Source organism: Halichoerus grypus, chromosome 2, assembly GCF_964656455.1.
Source record: "Halichoerus grypus chromosome 2, mHalGry1.hap1.1, whole genome shotgun sequence".
Taxonomy (NCBI): Eukaryota; Metazoa; Chordata; class Mammalia; order Carnivora; family Phocidae; genus Halichoerus; species Halichoerus grypus.
Window position 1 is genome coordinate 46,757,022 of NC_135713.1, and position 23,997 is coordinate 46,781,018.

A 23,997-nucleotide genomic window follows, 5' to 3' on the forward strand; every position below is an offset into this window, starting at 1 on the left:
TTAAAATCTTGAGATAGTTTCTTCTAACAGATCAAAATATACTCTAAATCTCTAGTGTATGGTTTTTTTTTACTCCCCTGCCTGATCACATTCTCTCCCTTTTTTCTTTCTTTCTTTCTTTCTTTTTTTTTTTTCTTTTTTTAATCCTCTTCTTTCTTTTTTCAAACAACTTATCAAATCCTTTTTTAAAATTTTTCATAATTTCCATCTTTACAGTCATATTCCATCCCTTCATCATATCAACCCTTATTTTTGTACATATATAAGTTTTTCTTTCTTTAAAATTTTGGGAGGGACTTTCTTTTAACAGACCAAAATACACCCAAAATCTAGTGTGTGGCACTGATCTATAATCCAGCCTGATCATATTTGATCACATTCTGTTTTTGTTTTGTTTTGTTTTGTTCTGCTTTTGTTTGTTTTTATCTTTATCTTTTTCTTTTTTCTTTTTTTCTTTCCTTTTCTTTTTTCTCTCTTTCCCTTTCTTTTCCCACTGCTTCAGGTCTTTTCTGATTTGTTTAGAGTATATTTTCTGGGGACGTTGTTACCCTGCTAGCATTTTGTTCTCTCATTAATCTATTCTCCTCTGCACAGAATGAAAAGACGGAAAAAATCACCTCAACAAAAAGAACAAGAGGTAGTACTGACTGCTAGGGACCTACTCAATACGGACATTAGTACGATGTCAGATCTAGAGTTCAGAATCATCACTTTAAAGATACTAGCTGGGCTTGAAAAAAACATGGAAGTTATTAGAGAAACCCTTTCTGGAGAAGTAAAAGAACTAAAATCTAACCAAGTAGAAATCAAAAAGGCTATCAATGAGGTGCAATCAAATATGGGGGCGCTAACTGCTAGGATAAATGAGGCAGAAGAAAGAATCAGTGAGATAGAAGACCAAATGATGGAAAATAAAGAAGCTGAGAAAAAGAGAGAGAAACAACTATTGGATCACGAGGGCAGAATTCGAGAGATAAACGATACCATAAGACGAAACAACATTAGAATAATTGGGATCCCAGAAGAAGAAGAAAGAGAGAGAGGGGCAGAAGGTATAATGGAGCAAATTATAGCAGAGAACTTCCCTAATTTGGGGAAGGAAACAGGCATCAAAATCCAGGAAGCACAGAGAAACCCTCTCAAAATCAATAAAAATAGGTCAACACCCCGACATCTAATAGTAAAACTTACGAGTCTCAGAGACAAAGAGAAAATCCTGAAAGCAGCTCGGGAGAAGAGATATGTAACCTACAATGGTAGAAATATTAGATTGGCAACAGACTTATCCACAGAGACCTGGCAGGCCAGAAAGGACTGGCAGGACATATTCAAAGCACTAAATGAGAAAAATATGCAGCCAAGAATACTATATCCAGCTAGGCTGTCATTGAAAATTGAAGGAGAGATAAAAAGCTTCCAGGACAAACAAAAACTAAAGGAATTTGCAAACACGAAACCAGCCCTACAACAAATATTGAAAGGGGTCCTCTAAGCAAAGGGAGAGCTTAAAAGCAACATAGACCAGAAAGGAACACAAACAATATACAGTAACAGTCACTTTACAGGCAATACAATGGCACTGAATTCCTATCTTTCAATAGTTACCCTGAATGTAAATGGGCTAAATGCCCCAATCAAAAGACACAGGCTATCAGATTGGATTAAAAAACAAGACCCGTCGATATGCTGTCTGCAAGAGACTCATTTTAGACCCAAAGACACCCCCAGATTGAAAGTGAGGGGGTGGAAAACCATTTACCATGCTGTGGACACCAAAAGAAAGCTGGGGTGGCAATCCTTATATCAGACAAATTAGATTTTAAACCAAAGACTGTAATAAGAGATGAGGAAGGACACTATATCATACTTAAAGGGTCTATCCAACAAGAAGATCTAACAATTGTAAATATCTATGCCCCTAACATGGGAGCAGCCAATTATATAAGGCAATTAATAACAAAAGCAAAGAAACACATCGACAACAATACAATAATAGTGGGGGACTTTAACACCCCCCTCACTGAAATGGACAGATCGTCTAAGCAAAAGATCAACAAGGAAATAAAGACTTTAAATGACACACTGGACCAAATGGACTTCACAGACATATTCAGAACATTCCATCCCAAAGCAGCGGAATACACATTCTTCTCTAGTGCCCATGGAACATTCTCCAGAATAGATCACATCCTAGGTCATAAATCAGGTCTCAACTGGTACCAGAAGATTGGGATCATCCCCTGCCTATTTTCAGACCACAATGCTTTGAAACTAGAACTCAATCACAAGAGGAAAGTCGGAAAGAACTCAAATACATGGAGGCTAAAGAGCATCCTACTGAAGAATGAATGGGTCAACCAGGAAATTAAAGAAGAATTAAAAAAATTCATGGAAACCAATGAAAATGAAAACACAACTATTCAAAATCTTTGGGATACAGCAAAGGCAGTCCTAAGAGGAAAGTATATAGCAATACAAGCCTTTCTCAAGAAACAAGAAAGGTCTCAAGTACACAACCTAACCCTACACCTAAAGGAGCTGGAGAAAGAACAGCAAATAAAGCCTAAACCCAGCAGGAGAAGAGAAATCATAAAGATCAGAGCAGAAATCAATGAAATAGAAACCAAAAGAACAGTAGAACAGATCAACGAAACTAGGAGCTGGTTCTTTGAAAGAATTAACAAGATTGATAAATCCCTGGCCAGACTTATCAAAAAGAAAAGAGAAATGACCCAAATCAACAAAATCATGAATGAAAGAGGAGAAATCACAACCAACACCAAAGAAATACAAACAATTATAAGAACATATTATGAGCAACTCTATGCCAGCAAATTAGATAACCTGGAAGTAATGGATGCATTCCTAGAGATGTATCAACTACCAAAACTGAACCAGGAAGAAATAGAAAACCTGAACAGACCTATAACCACTAAGGAAGTAGAAGCAGTCATCAAAAATCTCCCAAAACACAAAAGCCCAGGGCCAGATGGCTTCCCAGGGGAATTCTACCAAACATTTAAAGAAGAATTAATACCTATCCTTCTGAAACTGTTCCAAAAAATAGAAATGGAAGGAAAACTTCCAAACTCATTTTATGAGGCCAGCATTACCTTGATCCCAAAACCAGAGAAAGACCCCATCAAAAAGGAGAATTACAGACCAATATCCCTGATGAACATGGATGCAAAAATTCTCACCAAAATACTAGCCAATAGGATCCAACAGTACATTAAAAGGATTATTCACCACGACCAAGTCGGATTTATCCCTGGGCTGCAAGGTTGGTTCAACATCCGCAAATCAATCAATGTGATACAATACATTAACAAAAGAAAGAACAAGAATCATATGATCCTCTCAATAGATGCAGAAAAAGCATTTGACAAAGTACAGCATCCTTTCTTGATCAAAACTCTTCAGAGTATAGGCATAGAGGGTACATACCTCAATATCATAAAAGCCATCTATGAAAAACCTACAGCGAATATCATTCTCAATGGGGAAAAACTGAGAGCTTTCCCCCTAAGGTCAGGAACACGGCAGGGATGTCCACTATCACCACTGCTATTCAACATAGTATTGGAAGTCCTAGCCACAGCAATCAGACAACAAAAAGAAATCAAAGACATCCAAATTGGCAAAGAAGAAGTCATACTCTCACTGTTTGCAGATGATATGATACTTTATGTGGAAAATCCCAAAGACTCCACCCCAAAACTGCTAGAACTCATACAGGAACTCAGTAAAGTGGCAGGATATAAAATCAATGCACAGAAGTCAGTGGCATTCCTATACACCAACAACAAGTCAGAAGAAAGAGAAATTAAGGAGTCGATCCCATTTACAATTGCACCCAAAACCATAAGATACCTAGGAATAAATCTAACCAAAGAGGCAAAGGATCTGTACTCAGAAAACTATAAAATACTCATGAAAGAAATTGAGGAAGACACAAAGAAATGGAGAAACGTTCCATGCTCATGGATTGGAAGAACAAATATTGTGAAGATGTCAATCCTACCTAGAGCAATCTACACATTCAATGCAATCCCCATCAAAATACCATCCACTTTCTTCAAAGAAATGGAACAAATAATCCTAAAATTTGTATGGAACCAGAAAAGACCCCGCATAGCCAGAGGAATGTTGAAAAAGAAAAGCAAAGCTGGCGGCATCACAATTCCAGACTTCCAGCTCTACTACAAAGCTGTCATCATCAAGACAGTATGGTACTGGCACAAAAACAGACACATAGATCAATGGAACAGAATAGAGAACCCAGAAATGGACCCTCAACTCTGGTCAACTAATCTTCGACAAAGCAGGAAAGAATGTCCAATGGAAAAAAGACAGTCTCTTCAACAAATGGTGTTGGGAAAATTGGACAGCCACATGCAGAAGAATGAAACTGGACCATTTTCTTACATCACACACAAAAATAGACTCCAAATGGTTGAAAGACCTCAATGTGAGATAGGAGTCCATCAGAATCCTAAAGGAGAACACAGGCAGCAACCTCTTCGACCTCAGCCGCAGCAACTTCTTCCTAGAAACATCGCCAAAGGCAAGGGAAGCAAGGGCAAAAATGAACTATTGGGACTTCATCAAGATAAAAAGCTTTTGCACAGCAAAGGAAACAGTCAACAAAACCAGAAGACAACTGACAGAATGGGAGAAGATATTTGCAAATGACATATCAGATAAAGGGCTAGTATCCAAAATCTATAAAGAACTCATCAAACTCAACACCAAAAGAACAAAGAATCCAATCAAGAAATGGGCAGAAGACATGAACAGACATTTTTCCAAAGAAGACATCCAAATGGCCAACAGACACATGAAAAAGTGCTCAACATTGCTCGGCATCAGGGAAATCCAAATCAAAACCTCAGTGAGATACCACCTCACACCAGTCAGAATGGCTAAAATTAACAAGTCAGGAAATGACAGATGTTGGCGGGGATGCGGAGAAAGGGGAACCCTCCTACACTGTTGGTGGGAATGCAAGCTGGTGCAGCCACTCTGGAAAACAGTATGGAGGTTCCTCAAAAAGTTGAAAATAGAGCTACCATATGATCCAGCAATTGCACTACTGGGTATTTACCCCAAAGATACAAAAGTAGGGACCCGAAAGGCTACGTGCACCCCGATGTTTATAGCAGCAATGTCCACAATAGCCAAACTGTGGAAAGAGCCAAGATGTCCATCAACAGATGAATGGATAAAGAAGATGTGGTATATATATACAATGGAATATTATGCAGCCATCAAAAGGAATAAGATCTTGCCATTTGCAACGACGTGGATGGAACTGGAGGGTATTATGCTGAGCGAAATAAGTCAAACAGAGAAAGACATGTATCATATGACCTCACTGATATGAGGAATTCTTAATCTCAGGAAACAAACTGAGGGTTGCTGGAGTGGGGGGTGGGGTGGGAGGGATGGGGTGACTGGGTGATGGACACTGGGGAGGGTATGTGTTCTGGTAAGCACTGTGAATTGTGCAAGACTGTTGAATCTTAGATCTGTACCTCTGAAACAAATAATGCAATAGATGTTAAGAAAGAAAAAAAGAAGAAGAAGAATGTAGCAGGAGGGGAAGAATGAAGGGGGGGAAATCGGAGGGGGAGAAGAACCATGAGAGACAATGGACTCTGAAAAACAAACTGAGGGTTCTAGAGGGGAGGGGGGTGGGAGGATGGGTTAGCCTGGTGATGGGTATTGAGGAGGGCACGTTCTGCATGGAGCACTGGGTGTTATGCACAAACAATGAATCATGGAACACTATATCTAAAACTAATGATGTAATGTATGGGGATTAACATAACAATAAAAAATTAAAAAATAAATAAATAAAAGACACAAATTTAAAAGAGAATATTAAAATGGAATATAATTGGGGCGCCTGGGTGGCTCAGTCGTTAAGCGTCTGCCTTCGGCTCAGGTCATGATCCCAGGGTCCTGGGATCGAGCCCCGCATCAGGCTCCCCGCTCTGCAAGAAGCCTGCTTCTCCCTCTCCCACTCCCCCTGCTTGTGTTCCCTCTCTCGCTGTGTCTCTCTCTGTCAAATAAATAAATAAAATCTTAAAAAAAAATAAAATGGAATATAATTTATACTTGATTTCACACACTTTTTCTTCCTTACTTTATTTTCCTCCTTTTCTCCAGAAGTTGGTTCTAATAGTCTCTTGAGTTTTTAACCAAAAAAAGTTGCTAACCAATTCTAGAATATATAAATAAAAGACAGAGCAATATGAAAACTAACTTGTTTTCATTTTAAGGACCATTGAATAAATAGAAGCATAACTTATTAGTTTTGATTTACAGGAACCACTTACTTTCCAAATGAGATAAAAAGCTCCACTGAAGGTAATAGTCTGTGGCTGAATTCATTGTTACTTGAAGAAGAAACCTGTCCACTGGGTCATAATCCACTTATTTGTCAGTCATGTTAAGATCTTGACTAGAGGAAGATTTTAGTCTTTACATTAAATATAAACTGTAACACAGACAGAGGCACATGAATCAAAAGAAGGAGTCATCCGGTCAGAATTATCTCTCTGCTTCTTATTAGTTACTGTATGTCTGAGCTTCAGTCTCCTGCCCCAAATATTTAGATAATGCAGAGGTTGGCAAACTAGTGCCCTCCCTGGGCCAAATCCAGCCTGCCATGTGTTTTTATAAGGCTCATGAACTAAGAATGATTTTTACGTTTTTAAATAATTGAAACCAGAAAAAAAAAGAAAAAAAATTCTTGACACACGAAAAAATGTATGAAATTCAAAAGTCAGTGCTCATAAAAAAAAAAGAAGTTTGATGGGAATGAGACATGCCCCCTCCTGTATGCATTATCTACAGTTGCTTTCCTGCCATAACTGCAGAGCTGAGGAATAGCACAGACCATGCAGCCTTCAAAGTCTAACCTGTTTCCTATCTGGGCCCTTTATGGAACACTTCTGCCAAACCCTGAGATCGGACTAACCACACAGGGTTTTTGTGAGATGAAGAGAGATACTATCATTAAAGCATCTGGCACACAGTGGGCATTCAATAAATGTTGGCTGCTAGGATTGCATGTAGATATTAATAAAAAGAGTCTGTGCATCTTATCCAATTCTGGTTACAGAACGTAATGTCCTATAAAGTCAAGTTTCCTGAAATAAAGCTCAGTACCTCAGAATGGCTGTGGAAATCGGGTTTGAGGAGGTGAAGTTATCTGAGTCTGAAGGGCTGAAGGATGTTGTTATATTTCAATGGCTTATACAGTTGGTTCTTAACATTTCGGGGTATTGGGAGCAGAGATGGTTGTGGTAGTAACTGCCTTCATTCAGTAACTCTCAGGGATAGACTTCCATCCCTCAGTGCAGACTCCACGTTCAGATTTATCTTTTCTCTGCTAATGCAACTCATTCTTGAATTTGTAAATGCTGTCCAGCTTAGCTTCTGTGAAAATGTGTGTACAAAATAAGCACAAGCCATGGAATCCTGTTTTTTTTTTTTTCTATTAAATATTTAGGCATCTGTTCTAACATCCTTCCATATGTCCTGGAAATCTTGGCTAACAGTTCATGAAACTCTTCAGAAATTGCAATTCTGTAATCACTGAATTGGTGATGAGATGTCTCAGGTTCCCCATAATTAGGTACAACAAAGAGTTCTTAGGGAGAAAGCCAATTTAGTTAAAAGCTTAAAATTAATTAAACATAAAAGTCTAAATCAAGGGGAAGGTCACTGTATTGGTGAGGAGTTCATTCCAGTTGGACTTCAAGGATATAGGATTCAGGGTATTAGTTAATATAGCAGTTTACAAGTCGTGTTTTGAAACAGTCTACAAAGACTAAGCCAGAGAATAAAGTTGAGGTGGAAATTTCATTGGTCAGTAAGCAACTTAGGTATTTAGGCAGAGCACAGAGTAAACCAACATTTCCGTGGCTTTGGTGGGATAGTGGTTAGCATAGCTATGTTCCAGAGTAAATCAACATTTTAAGATTAAACTTTATGAATAAAAATTATTAACTGTATTATAAATGTTATTTTGTATGAAGATCTCCAATCAACCAGTCCTATTTCTATCACTACCACGTTTATGGGCACAGGTTTCAGCTTCTCCCTTCTTCCTTCATCCAGCAATTACTGTAGTATCTACTCTGGCCCAGACAGTGTGGTGGCTCTTGTCATAGCTGGGGAACAGGACAGACATAGTGCATGTCCTCAAGAGCTGACAGTGTAGCTGAACATTTAGACAACCAAGCAATAACAATAAAAAATGGCTAGTAGTATGACAGGAAAAATGCAGAGAATTTTGTGGAGCACAGATCAGGGGACTTAAGATAGAGCAGAGTACATAAGGAGGGGAAGAAAGACATGGCTTTCTGCAAATGGGGACTTGTAAACTGTTTCCTGAATGTCATACAGGAAGTGCAAGGTTCAGGTCATCCAATGCCTTGTAATCCATGTTAGGAACGTCACCTTGTATCCTAAGGGAAATGAGAAGCTTTGAATTATTTATGCTAAGAGTGAGACTAACAGTGTCTAAAGATTAAAGAATGCATTGGTTTTATTGGTATTGGTAACCTGTACTAGCTTCAGGCATACGATATAGTCATTCAGTAATTCCATACATTACTCAGTGCTCATAATGTTAAGTGTACTCTTAATCCCCATCACCTATTTCACCCATCCCCCATCAACCTCCCCTCCAGTAACCATCAGTTTGTTCTCTATAGTTGAGAGTCTGTTTCTTTGTTTATCTCTCTCTCTTTTTTTTTCCCTTTGCTCATCTGTTTTGTTACTTAAATTCCACATATGGGGGCGCCTGGGTGGCTCAGTTGGTTAAGCATCTGCCTCCAGCTCTGGTCATGATCCTAGAGTCCTGGGATTGAGCCCCATGTTGGGCTCGCTGCTCAGCAAGGGAGTCTGTTTCTCCCTCTCTCTCTGCCCCTGCTCCTGTACTCTCTCTCCCTCACTCTGTCTCTCAAATAAATAAATAAATAAAATCTTTAAAAATTCCACATATGAGTGAAATCATATAGTATCTGTCTTTCTCTGACTGACTTATTTGCTTAGCATAATACTTGTTAGCTCCATCTGTGTTGTTGCATATGACAAGATTTCATTATTTTTTATGGCTGAATAATATTTCTCTGTGTGTGTGTGTGTGTACACCTCTTCTTTATCCATTCATTAATCGATGGACACATGGGCTGCTTGCATAATTTGGCTATTGTAAATAATCCTGTAATAAACATAGGGGTGCATGTATCCCTTTCAATTAGTGATTTGGTATTTTTTGGGTAAATAGCCAGTACTGTGATTGCTGGATCATAGAGTAGTTCTATTTTTAACTTTTTGAGAAACCTCTGTATTGTTTTCTACAGTGGCTGCACCAGTCTGCATTCCCATCAACAGTGTAAGAGTGTTCCTCTTGCCAACATCTGTTGTTTCTTGTGTTGTTAATTTTAGCCATCCTGACAGGTGTGAGGTGATCTCTCGTTGTAGTTTTGATTTGCATTTCCCTGATGATGAGTGATGTTGAGCATCTTTTCATGTGTCTCTTGGCCACCTGGATGTCTTCTTTGGAGAAATGTCTGTTCATGTCTTCTGCCCATTTTTTAATTGGATTATTAAAAAAAGAAAGAATGTGCTGTTGAAGGGCTGAATGGAGGTAGAGACAGAAAGTGGTGGCCCAAACTCAGATGAGTGATACTGGAGACCTGGTTATACACTAGGTTTTAAGGGAGGATCCATTGAAGAATTGGTGTGACTATGATCTTCTTACTTAATAAGTAAACTAGAATCCCGTAGTTCTGCTTTAGATAGTTCTAACGATGAGTTTAGGCCTGTAAAGGGACCCACTAAATTATGATGAAATTGTAGTAAGTCACTATGAGGTTAGCAAAAATAATGGTAGACTGGTTCACTTTGAAAGTAGTTTCTGGCTACCAAAGCATACCTATGTTCTGAATATAAATACCAAGTAATGGGATGGCTCAAAAAAAATCCTTGTGCAGAATTTAGCAATATCTACTAATATTTGAGTGCTTACAAAGCAGAACCACAGCATCCAGTGTATGTTAGTTGTTGCTATGTATGTTCAAATCACTTTTACTGATATTATTTTATTAAATGCGTGTACAGTCTCATGGGATGACTGCTCTTCTTCCCACTTTACACATGAAGACTCAAGGATAAGAGGGTTTATGTAACTTCCTATCTCCTCCTGGCTAAGAGTAACAGCACCAGGATAATAATCTCGTTCTGTCGAATTCCATCCCAGGCAAAAGAAATTCTAACTCCTGCAAATCATAAACAGGATGACAAGTACAATATTTTCCCCTAATTTAATTTCACACACCTAGATATAAAGAATACTTTGAAATTCATGGCATTAAAACTGAAAGACTACAGTTTCAAAATCAATAGAGTACTCACAGAAAGTCTTGAAATGCTCTGAACTTCAAAAATCTGTCCAGAACCTCAAATGCATTTATTCAGTGTGGAATTATATTTTGATGGAAGTTCCTGAAAGTGGAAAAGATTTTATTGATAGTAATTATATCACTACACACTGAAGAAGTTTGACTTCACCTTTTACATGGGGCCTCAATGCTGCTGTAGCTCATCTGATAATAGAATCTTTAAGTGTTTCTTGAAAATAAAATATTGATGTATGATAATGTCTTAGGATTAAATGAAGTGGCTCAGTTCCCACAATCTCTTATAAATGTGTTAAATAAAGTGGTGAAAGAATTGACCCATTTCTCTAACTATAAATATAAACCTTTGCCAATTCATTATTCTACAACCCTCGTCTGGAAATTTATAGATGTTACAGTGATTATTCATGGGTAAGTATTTTCCTTAGAGTCTTCACAGAATGTCTTTCATAACTTCAGTCTTAGGAAGCTGATTCTATCAGCTCAGCAAGAGAGGTTTTATCTCTCAATTGCAGACTCCCTCTAACCAACCTCATGAGATTGAGGTTTACATTAAAAATAACAATTTGTAAATTTGCAATGAAAAATAAATGGTGCATGGATTAAGAGAGCTACATCTTCACTCCCTTTAGGAAGGTCTACATAAAAAGGGAACATAATGAGAAAGATAATTAATATACAGGAAATCAAAACAAAGTGATAGGTAGAAAGGATTCTTGAGTGACAGCAGGCTAAGTCAGCCCAACAGAGACAGTCTCCTCAGTGGTCCCAAAGGACAAAGTTCTCCCAACAAAGGCTATAAATGCCTTAAGGATAAGTACCCCATCTGCCTCATATCTGTCATCTCTCCAAAGCCCAGCAAAGAACAGCCCCTCATCCAGTGAGAGTAGGGTCCATTGACTAAGACTCCTTCTTTTAGTATTGGAATGAATTCTGCCTACTCTTCTCCTTTTGTTGCTCTTTTTTCTTCCATGCATCCATAGATGACCTTTTGAATACCACATGCTTTCATTAGATATGAGAACGTAGTATAGTTGGGGGTGAATATGCTGGTCAGGTAGCCAATTTGTCTTTTTATGCTGACTTGTGTATTTCTGTTTTCATCCATTTGATGTTTTTCCTTCTTGCTGCTTCCCAGTTTGGGGAGTGAAGAGCAAGCAGGGCATGTCACTGCAGCCACTAAGTACATTTTCCATAAAGATTATTTCTACAAATCTGTTACATCAACACTCCATGCTATTCTCTAAGATAGGATAGTAATGCAGTTCAGCCAGATTGGCCCAGTCTGTTGCTTCTAAGAGTTTCTGCTAACTACAAGAAATGAGACTCAGGATATTAAAGGGCTGTTGAAGATGGGGAAGATCACCTTGTCATTGAACCCTGAAATCCACTGAAGTTACAGAAGTGTTTTACTTCCATCCATTTCCAAAGATAGTTAATGAGCCCTTGCTCTGTTAAAGGCAAGGTTGGAGGTATATAAGACAATTTTTGCCTGCGTTTAACTTAGAAATATAACATTTTATCTTGGGACTTATGTTTTAATTTTTCCAACAGCCTTATTTATTTCCATTTAGTTTTATTAGCACAATACTTAGAAATCCTTAAAAGGATCTTTGGATTGCATAAGAGGAGGTAAGGAGAAAAGTAGATAAGCAGACAGTGCAACTTGGTGCACAAACTGTATTTTAGGAATTGACTCCCAGCAGAAATGATCCAAGAAAGTAAAGAAGTTGTAATTCATGTCCTCAAACCACATTATTGGTCCTAGGAGGTAAGATAGGTATCAGAAAATGTGACTCTTTTGCCAACTCCTATATTACCTGTCTCCATGATTCTTGCCATGTCATTCAGGTCTTAGTTTTTCATGTAAGTATGAAATGAAAAAATTGGACCTGATGATCCCTGGTCTCCTTCTAGATCAGAACATGCAACGGCCCACCATTTGTGAGCTTTAAAAACTATGTAAAATTCTCTTGTCTGCAATCTACTGCAAAAATGATACCAGAATATTTGGTTTGTCCTTTACTTTTTTCCAGGTTTAGTAAGGTATAATTGACAAATAAAAATTGTGTATGTTTAAGTTATACAACATGATGACTCGATATATGTATACCTCACAAAATGATTTTTACAAGCTAATTAATATATCCATGACCTCACATAGTTTGTGTGTGTGTGTGTGTGTGTGTTGAGAACACTTAAGAGTACCCTTTTAGCAAATTTCAAGTGTACAATACAGTATTATTAACTAATCACCATTCTACTATCTGCTTCTGAGAGTTTGATTTTTCTGGACTCCACATATATGAGAGATCGTGTAATATTTGTCTCTCTGTGTCTGGTTTATTTCACTTAGCACAATATCCTCCAGATTTGTCCATGTGTCGGGAATGGCTGGATGTCCTTTATCTATGGCCAAATAATGTTCCATTTTGTGTGTATGTACGTGTGTGTGTGTGTGTGTTTGTGTGTGTGTGTGTCTATAAAATCACATTTCTTTATCCATTCATCCATCTGTGGACATTTAGATTATTTCCATGTCTTGGCTATGGTGAATACAGGTGCAGTGAACATGTGGGTATAGATACCTCTTCAAGACCTTGATGTAATTTCCTTTGGATACATATACCCAGAATTGTTTAGACACAGGTTTGAGTTCAATTTCATTCTGCATGTGGATACCCAGTTTTCTCAGCACCATTTATTGAAGAGACTATCCTTACCCCATTGTGTATTCTTGGCATCCTTTTCAAAGATAAGTTCACTGTATATGTGTGGGTTTATTTATGTGCTCTCTTCTGTTCATTGGTCTGTGTATCTGGTTTTTTTCTCAAGATTTTATTTATTCATTTGAGACACAGAGATAGAGAGAGCATGAGCAGAGAGAGAGGCAGAGGGAGAGGGAGAAGCAGGCTCCCCGCTGAGCCAGGAGCCCGATGTGGGGCTCGATCCCAGGACCCTGGGATCATGACCTGAGCCAAAGGCAGACACTTAACCATCTGAGCCACCCAGGTGCCCCTGTGTATCTGTTTTTATTCCAGTTACATACTGTTTTGATTACTATAACTCTATAATATAGTTTGGAATCAGGAAGTGTGATACCTCCATCTTTGTCCTCCTGTCTCACAATGCTTTGGTTTTTCAGGGTCTTTCGTAGTTCTGTACAAATTTTAGTATTGTTCTATTTCTGTAAAAAGATATCATTGGAATTTTGCTGGGATTGCATTGAATCAGTTGATTGCTTTGGGCAGTATGGACAACATTTAACAACATTAATTTTTCCACACTATAAACCTGGATCTTTCCATTTATTTTTGTCGTCTTCAGTTTCTTTCATCAGTGTTTCATATTTTTTAGTGTACACATCTTTCATTTCCTTGGTTAAATTTGTTTCTAAGCATTTTATTATTTTTGATGATAGTGTAAATGGGATTATTGTCTTAATTTTTGATCGTTTATTGGTAGTGTATATAAATACAACTGATTTTTGTGTATCAATTTTGTATACTGCAACTTCACTGAATTTTAACAATTTTTTGTTGCAATCTTTAGGGTTAGAAAACCATATACATAAGATCATGTCATCTTCAACAAGACAGTTCAACTTCTTCCTTTCCAATTTGGGTGACTTGTATTTCTTTTTCTTGCCTAATTGCTGTGGCTATGACTTTAAGTAGTATGTCTATTATGAGTGGACACCCTTGTCTTTTTTTTTTGAAGGGGAGCCCTCTGATTGATTTATTCATGATGTTACATTAGTTTCAGGTATAAAACACAGTGATCCAGCATCAATACATGATGCTCTGCTCAAAACAAGTGTATCTACAATGTGTCATCATTCAATGCTATTATAATACCATTAACTGTTTTCCCTATGCTGTACCTTTTTATTCCCATGACTTCTTTATTCCATAACTGAAAACCTGTATCTCATACTCCCCTTCACCCATTTTGCCCATCCTTTCACCTCCTTCCCTCTGGTTAGTCACCCTTGTCTTATTCCTAATTTTAAATGGAAAGCTTTCAGTTTTTCACTGTTGTGTATGATGTTGGCTATAGGCTTGTCATATATGGCCTTTATTATGTGGATGTATATTGCTTTTACTTAATTTGTTGAGTTTTTATCATGAAAACATACTGAATTTTCATCAAATGCTTTTTCTGTATTTATTAAGATGATCGTATGATTTTTATCCTTTATTGTGTTAATGGGGTGTATCACATTCATTAGTTTACTATGGTGAACCATTCTTGCATCCCAGGGATAAACCCACTTGATCATAGTGTATGGTCCTTTTAATGTGCTCTTAAGTTTAGTTTGCTAATATTTTATTGATAATTTTTTTGCATCTGTGTTTATCAAGGATATTGGTCTGTAAGTTTCTTTGCTTAGAGTGACCTTAAATCTGCCTTTGGTTTGAGGGTAATTCTGGCCAAGTTAAATAAATTTGGAAGTGCTTCCTCTTCCTTTAATTTTTTGGAAGAGTTTGAGAAAGATTTTTTTTTTTTTAATTTTTGGTAGAATTCACCCATGAAACCATCTGATCCTGGGCTTTCTATTGTTAGAGGTTTTGACTACTATTTCATTCTCCTTACTAATAATTACTCTGTTCGGATTTTTTCTTTATGATTCATTCTTGGTAGGTCATAGGTTTCTAGGAATTTATCCATTTCTTCAAGGTTGTCCAATTTATTTGTGCATGCTTTGTCATAATAGTTTCTTTGTATTTCTATAAGATTAATTCTAATATCTCCTCTTTGATCTATCATTTTATTTGAGTCCTCTTTTTATCTATGTTAGTCAAGCTAAAGGTTTCTCAGTTTTATCTTAAAAAAAACCTCTTAGTTTCATTCTTTTCTGTTGTTCTTCTGGTTTTTCACTTATATGTGTTCTAATCTTTATTATTTCTTTCCTTTGTTAACTTTGGGCTTAGTTTGTTCTTTTTCTAGTCCCTTTATGTGTAAAGTTAGGTTGTTTGAGATTTTCCCCCCTAATGTAGATATTTAGCACTATAAATTTTCCTCTTAGAACACCTTTGCTATATCCCATAAATTTTAGTATGTTGTGTTTCCATTTTTGTTTGCCTCAAGATACTTTTTTGTTTTTCCTTTTGAATTCTTCTTTGACGGATTGGTTCCTCAGCAGTGTGTTGTTTAATTTCTACATATTTTTGAGTTTTTCAGCTTTTGTTCTGTTACTGATTTTTTTTAAGATAGCGTCTGAGTGGGGGGAGGGGCAGAGGTAGAGGGGGAGAGAGAGAATCTTAAGTAGGCTCCACACTGAGCACTGAGCCTGGCCCAGGGCGTGATCTCACAACTCTGAGATCATGACCTGAGCCAAAATCAAGCATTGGATGCTTAACCGACTGAGCCACCCAGGCACCTGCCTGTTAGATTGATTTCAAATTTGATACCATTGTGGTCAGAAGAGACACTTGATATGAGTTCAGTCTTCTTAAATTTGTTAAGACTAGTTTTATGGCCCGACATATGATATATCCTGGAAAATGTTTCATGTACACATGAAAAGAACTCATATTCTGCTGCTGGCTGAAATGTTCTGTATATGTTTGCTGGGTCCATTTGGCTTATAACGTATTCAAAACCACTGTTTCCTTATTGATTTTCTGTCTGGATAATCTATTCATTTTGTAAGTGTGGTATTGAAGGTCTCCTACTATTATTGTATTGCTGTCTATTTCTCTCATCAGTTCTGTTAATACTAGCTTTCTGTATTTAGATGTTCCAGTGTTGGGTGCATATATGTTTACAGTTGTTATACCCTGATAATTAATAGACCTCTTTATTATTATATAGTGACTTTGTCTCCTGTAACAGATTTTGACTAAAAATCGATTTTGTCTGATAAGACCATAACCACTCCTGATGTCTTTTGGTTGCCATTTACATGAATATCTTTTTTTAATCCCTTCACTGTCCATGTAAGTGTATCCTTAAACCTAAACTGAGTCTCTTGGAGGCAGCACATTGCTGCATCTTGTCTTTTCTGTCTATTCAGTCACTCTGTGAATCCTTATTAGAGAATTTTAATTCATGTACATTTAAAGTGATTATTGATAGATAAGGACTTACTATTGCCATGTTGTTTTCTGAAACTTTTGTAGTTCCTTTGTTCTTACTGTCTCCTTTTGTGATTTGTGTGTGTGTGTGTGTGTTAGTATGCTTTGATTCCTTTTTATCTTTTGTGTATCTAGTAGAGGTTTTTTCTCTTTACCACAAAGCTTATATAAAACATCTTATAGTTATAACAGTCTGTTTTAAGCTGATAACTCCTTAACTTTCATTGCATACAAAATCACTTTATGCTTTTACTTCTCCCCCCATTTTATGCTTTTGATGTCATACTTGACATTTTTATATTGTTCATCCATTAACAAATTATTTAGCTATAGCTGATTTCAGTGCTTTTATCTTTTAACTTTGAAACTAGCATTAGGAGAGATTTATGTGCCACCATTATAGTATTAGAGTATTCTGACTTTGACTATATATTTACCTTTATCAGTGATTTTTGTACTTTCATTTGTCATGTTGTTAGTTAGCATCCTTCTGTTTCTACCTCAACTCTGATTATTATTTCTTGTAAGGCAGATTTAGTGGTGATAAACTCCCTCAACTTTTTCTTGGCAGTGTCAGAATCTTATTTATAACCAGCAATGTTCATTATTAGTAAAATAATAAACATTTATTAAGCAACTGTTATATGCCAGACACTATGCTAGCTGTGGGTTTGCCCAACTATGTGTCTTTCACATATGTAAATGAATTCCTTCTAAAGATCAAATAATTTGAAATCTATAACATTGCACTTTCTCTTGTTGGCAACTTTTCATTTTTCTGGTGTACAATTGCTGGAATTTGGTGTTGAATTTTAAGGCTTGGCCCTTGATTTCAAGCAGTACTCCTCATTCAGGGAGCTTATAATTAGCTTGGAATTCCTGCATTGAACAGTTATATTTTGTATCACTGAGCACTGATGGGACTATAAAAATAAAGATGAGAAGTGCTAACATTTTTCAACTACAGGCCTTATTTATTTCTGCCTAGCATGGAGTGCCTATCATGAAGTCTGGCCCATTTTTATTGATCAATAAATTTTATTTCCAAATAAAAATGTGATATTTCCAGACTTTTACTTTCAGCAAGCCTGTAATACAATGAGAAATTATAGACCAGAAAGAATTTTGGAAGAACTGATCAGTGTTTTGTGTTGAAAAGAAAAGAATGCATGGAACCATCTTGTGTAATTATACCAGTATTTGCTTTACCATATTTAATTAATTTCTCTTAAAAAGATATATTTACAGTGTGTTTTATTACTAGACATTAATTATCAAGTATGTCAATTCCTTCTCAAAGTACTGACGTAGCTTGAGAATCCTTCATTTTGTACCATGCATATATGTGAATTTCTAAAGCAGAAAATGACTTCAGCTTAGACACTGTGTCTGGCCAGTGGAGATAGTCTCAAAACTGTGGGTCACCAATTTGTCACTGAGCCAGACTTCCTCCACAGAAAAAGTCTCTTCAAAATCAATCAGATAATTTTCCCTTTGTCCAGTGAAAAGCATGGTTGGATTTGTTCTGTTCTGAAGAGCCAGAGCTGGGTAAGTGTCATTTTGCATCAGGTATGATGTGTGAAATGAACGGCTGGCATTATATACTCTCGTAATTACCTGCTATTAGTTTAACTCAAATTCAACTGTTTTTGGCTTGTATATAGTACATACTTTTCTATTCCTTTAATTAAATAATGCCTCGTAATACTTTTTAAAGAACTTTCCCTGGGCAAGATTATGAATGTCTTGGTGCCCTATCATCCATAGTGCACATGGGACTTTTGTCTGCCTTCACTTTGTCTCAATTCCCTTGTTAGTCTATTCAGTTCCTGTGGTGCAGATGGGGCTGATTCCTTCCTTTTAGTCTCCAGAACTGTCACGGGCCAAATTTGGCCAACTTGAGAACCTCATCCCCCAGTCATAGAGATTTGTTCAGGGATAAGCATACAGCTCAAGCTTAGAATCCTTTTCTGGAAAAGATCTTTTATTTTTCCTGTGGAAGTGAGCCTGGGACCCCTTGTGAACATCTTACTACCCAACAGAGGGAGCAAAACTGAGAATGAAACCAAGAGAAGCCTAGAGAAGGAGAGGGAGATAGAGCCTTGATTGTATTTTAACTGCTGTACTCCATCCCACCTTAAGATCCATCACTTGGGGTAATAGTTACATGATTTAGGACCCCCCCACCCTGAAACACACACACTTTTTTCCTGAAGCCAATTTGAATAAGTTCTGACTGCTGTAACCAAAAGTTTCCTGGTGAATGCCTCTTTTCAGATTTGTGCCATAACTACTTTATGCCTCTTACTGACCCCACAGTAGCATCTCAGGTTAGTCTGCCCTCCCAAGTAAGTGACATAACAAACACTCTCCCCTATAATCATAGCCATCCTACATTGTACCTCAGACCTAAGGGTCTTTGCTAGGAGCCTATCTTGATAACTTCTCACAAAGTCTTGTAGATACACATGTAAAGGGTTTGTTAGTTTGGGGGAGTTATTTACATTGTATAAGAGAAGTCACTATCCTGAGTACAAGACAATATCTTAACATGTCAGAAAGATTAAATGAAGTCTGAAAACTCAAGGCAAAGAAAATGGAGTTATATGCATGTTCTTGCACTTGGGTTAAGCAAACAAACAAACAAACAATCCTGCATTCACTTACTTAAAAATACCTATTGTGCCCTTCCTATGAGCTAGGCACAGTGGAAGGAACTCGGACACAATAGAGAGTAAGCAGTTTCTGCCCTCATGGAAAATAATCATTTTCTATCAGGACATTTTGACATGAATCAAATAAAAATACAAATAAATGGGTAATCACATCTATGATAAGTACTGTTCTTTGGGCCTGTGTAAGGGGGGCTGTTGGTTCTGGGTATTCAGGGATAACTGAATCCCAGAACAAATGATAATGGAGTATAAATTTAAAGGTTGAATAGGAGTTAAAGAGCTGAAAACATGAGTGAGAGTAACTTCCAGGAAAAATCTTTCCAGAAGGAGAAAACAGCTTTGTAAAAGATTCTCAGGTGGAAAGATACATGATCTCTTTGAAGAAGAGAGAACAGCAGCAGATGAGACAGAGGACACAGACAAGGGACCAGAGGAAGCCAAGACTTTCAAGTCATGGTGACAGTTGCTGTCTTTACCTTTCAGGCAATGGTAAGAAAGACATTTAAGGAGTTCAGTTCACAGAGTGACACAATTAGGTTTATGTTTTAAAAGTTATCACTACAACTTCGTGATGTTAAATCTGGCTGGTATTAGAATCACCTGGATTACCAGCTTCCTGTCCCATTCCAGAAGAACCGAAGTCTCTGGTGTGGGCCCCTGGCTCTGGTCATTTTAAAAGCTCCCTCCAGATGATTCTAACATAAAGCTAGGCTTGAGAATCACAGATGTAAACCAGGTAGGAGATGTAAGAGCATCTGTGATAAAGAGGTTCTGTGAGCTGGCTTCTCAGTATGACTCAAGGTTATCGCCGCCCCCCCCCAAACCTAATTGTGAATTGCGTTAATGGAAACATACTTCCTGAAAGAGAGAGTTGTATCTCTGCTCCCAAATTAGACCCAGCACACCTGAAAAGTTTGTTCACCTCTCAGAATCAAATTTTAAGAGGAAATTAGCCAAACTGAAACATTCCTAGAAGATGATAAAAGGAACCTGAACCGTAATGAACAGAAATGATCCAGTGGCACCAGTTACGTTGAAATTGTACTTTACGAAGGATGATTTAGGACCTCTGTTTTCAAGTAAGTCAAAGGCTGTTATTTATTCGTAGGGTAAATATGAGGCCCAACTACTTCCCAGTCTTAGACAGTGGAAACGTTGGCAGGAGATGGAGCAGACAAGAATCCTTGTCCTCGTGGAGGTTTTGTTCCAGATGAGAATGGAGTTTTCTTGCTCATAGGATCCTTAAGATCAGAATTTTAAACTGACCTTTTTGGTTAGCGGCTTTAGAATCTGTATGTGTTACAGGGAGATACATTTCAGCTATTAATTTTAGAACATTAAAAGTAGAAATCTCTGAAAAGCGAGGAGGTCAACATCTGTGGAAGGATTCCAGCAGAAATGGCTGTAGAATCTCAGGGCAAGAATTGAAAGATGTAATAGGAAGAAGACTGTCGAGTGATCTGGTCTACTGATCTCTAGAGTCTCTGACAAAACGGAAAACCAAATATTATAGTATTAATAGTGACGCTTACATAGTTTGAGCATTTACCATGTGCCATCCACCTTAGGTGCTTTATTATGCATTATCTCACGTGAGATTTATGACACGCATCATGCAGATGAGGAAAGTGAAACCATATCAAACTAAATTTTTAGAAGTTAAAAACATGACTTCTACAAATATAAAGTAAAAACATGTAAAAAAAATTAATGTGACTCATTAATTAATGAGGTGTCAGTATGATGGTAAGATTGGTTCCAAGAACAGCTGAAGAGCTCTTTGTTTAGAGGTGCATTAAAAAAAAAAAATGCTAGTACAAGATTACTAGATCGGATAAAAAACTGATTAATGTTTTATAGGGCAATAAACCATCACACTTGGGATTATTTTTTCTACTGGAAAGAAGAAATTTATATCTTTAATAGACAGAAGCCTTCAAGGTAATGCAACTTCACTAAATTTGGGACCTTTATTTAGTAGTGAATAGTGAGGTGAACAAAGCACAGTTCGTTAGGTAATTTATTTTCTTTTTTTTTTTTTTCTTGGTTTCAGGAGTAGAATTTAGTGATTCATCACTTGTATAATAACACCTAATGTTCATCATAACAAGTGCCCTTCTTAAAACCAGTCACCCATTTATCCCATCCCCCATCCACCTCCCTCCCTCAACTCTGTTCTCTGTTGTTAAGAACCTCTTATTGTTTGCCTCCCACTCTTTCCTTCTCTTTTCTTTTCCCTTCCCACATGTTCATCTGTTTTGTTTCCTAAATTCCACATGAGTGAAATCATATGGTATTTGTCTTTCTCTGATTCCTCTCAGCACAATATACTCTAGCTCCATCCACATCACTGCAAATGGAAAGATTTCATTATTTTTGATGGCTGAATAATATTCCTGTGTGTGTTTGTGTGTGTGTGTGTGTGTGTGTACACACACACAGCACATCTTCCCTATCCATTCATCAGTTGATGGACACTAGGGCTCTTTCCATAGTTTGGCTATTATTGATAATGCTGCTATAAATATCGGGGTGCATGTGCCCCTTCAAATCTGTATTTTTATATCCTTTGGGTATATGCCTAGTGGTGCAATTGCTGGGTCATAGGGTAGTTATATTTTTAATTTTTTGAGTGACCTCCATACTGTTTTCCATAGTGGCTGTCCAGCTTGCATTCCCACCAGCAGTGTAAGAGGGATCCCCTTTCTCGGCATCCTCACCAACATCTGTTGTTTCCTGTGTCCCTTAGGTAATTCTTGAGAGTGTATGTTACAGAACTGCCACATAAAACTTTGAAAGAACATGATTATCTTTTGGCCTTATTTTCAAGTTTTGGATGATGTTTCTTAACATTGGAAGAGTTAAGTAACTTTTCAAGATTTTTGAGCTGTAGTAATGAGGCTGGGTTACAATTGATCTTTCTCCAAATACCCATACTGAAATGAGCCATGTAGCAAATATTTGGCGGAATTATTCGGGAAGCATCTTTCGAATCACATCACCATTGTTCGGCCTTTGTGTTAAGTCTGAGCTTGTTTTTTCCAGTTGCTTTATGTTTGTTTGTTTAATTGATTCCTAAAACAGTTGTAAACCACTCCAAATTAACCTCTCCTCCTATTTTGTTCCTGCAAAAGTAGTTTGGCACACCAAACATGATTAATAAGTAGCTAGTGGTTCATTAACCACTTGCTACTATTGGCTTTAAGACAAAGGCTCTGGAACCCCAGGTAGAAACCTCATTCTTTAGAATTTACTGCAGCTGTTTTCTTCAATAAGATTTCTTCGTCAGTTTATGGTGTATGTGTGTTGTTGTTGTTGTTGTTGTTGTTGTTAATTTAGGATGTTGCAGTTACCAAAGAGGGGATTGTAATTGCTGATGGTCTCCTATCTTTAGAGTGTTAATCTTGAGCTCTTAAGGTTTGAAAAGAAAGTCCAGTTCTCTGCAAATGGCACTTTGTTCAGCCCACTGTAACTGACTGCAGATTTGGTCTCACTGTTTTCCTTTCCTGTGAGTTAATCTTGAGGAAAGACTTCAGTGTTAGGTTTCCAGGATAAGTGAAAAGTAGCTGTATGGTTGACTTAATGTCCCCACAGGCATTAGGACACTTGCCTGTGTTTAAGGTGATAGACCCCTATTAGATAAAGGTAAAGTGGCAGAAAACTTAAGTAGTCAATCAAATGGTTTATTTTAGGAACTCAAACTAGATGTGAGAGTACAGTTTTTGCCTTTTAAGAGAAAGGGTCTGATTTTTGTTCCATTGAGAGAAAACTAAACATAGTAATATATGTAATAATATATTCCAGTGTGTGTGTGTGTGTCTAATATTTTATGTAATTTATAGGCCACTTTAGGTGGGTTATCTCACCAAATCCTCAACAATTCCATAAGGTAGAGTATATCATTGTCTCCATTTTACAGATGAGAAAACTGAGGTCCACAGGGGTTGAGCAAGCTGGCCAAAATTCACAGCCAGTCAGAGAGGCAGAGTTAAGATTAGACCCAGGCCAACTGATGACAAGCCGACTGCTGTGAAGGTCACATGGCATCGCCTTTTCCACCTGATGCTGGGATAGAGAACGCACATGGAAAATTAGCCACAATCCCATTTTCTAACCTCAGCTCCAGCATTAACTCTCTTTGCAACTCCAGATGAGTCATCTCATCTGTCTGGGCCTCCATTTCCCTCTGTAAAATGAAAGGTAGAAACAATTTGGGTTGGGTGGTCTCTGGGGTTCCTTCCAACTCTAAAGTTCTCTGATTCTATAATTGCATCCTGACCTTAGAGGTGCACATGCTCCCCTCCCCCATACACACACATACACACTGCTTCCCAAGGCAAAAATCTAATCCTGCTGTAAGTGCCCATTGCAATTTGATGCGAAACTCAAGACTCCACCAAATCCTATCATTTATGACAGCCCCTTGGGAACACATGACACTTTTTAAAATCTGGCAAGCCAGTTCTTTAAAATAAGTTGCTAATGGGTGTGTTTTTAGGAGGTAAAATATTAATACCAAAAAAAAAAAAAACCCCACTTTAAAACAAATGAGGCTTTCTATAAATCATCTCTTTTCTACAATGTTACCTTGACAACTTAGCTTTGACTCTTAATATGAGGGGTTTTCAGTGTGGGAGAAGCGGGATGCCCTCTTTGTATCTTTAAAGACTTCCTCTTGTTTCATGGTAAGAGGAAATGTCAAAGGTAGACCACAAAATCCCGCAGAATGTACACAAGACATCTTGATGGAATGTCATCCAGAAACAATCACAGGCGCACAGAATTAGGACATACTCTGAT

General features: G+C 37.5%; 1 protein-coding gene across 1 annotated transcript in view; it reads left to right on the top strand.

Annotated features, from left to right (window-relative positions):
* Nucleotides 1-23,997, top strand: part of SGCD (sarcoglycan delta) — a 936,024-nt gene that overhangs the window by 532,072 nt on the left and 379,955 nt on the right. The window lies entirely within an intron of this gene.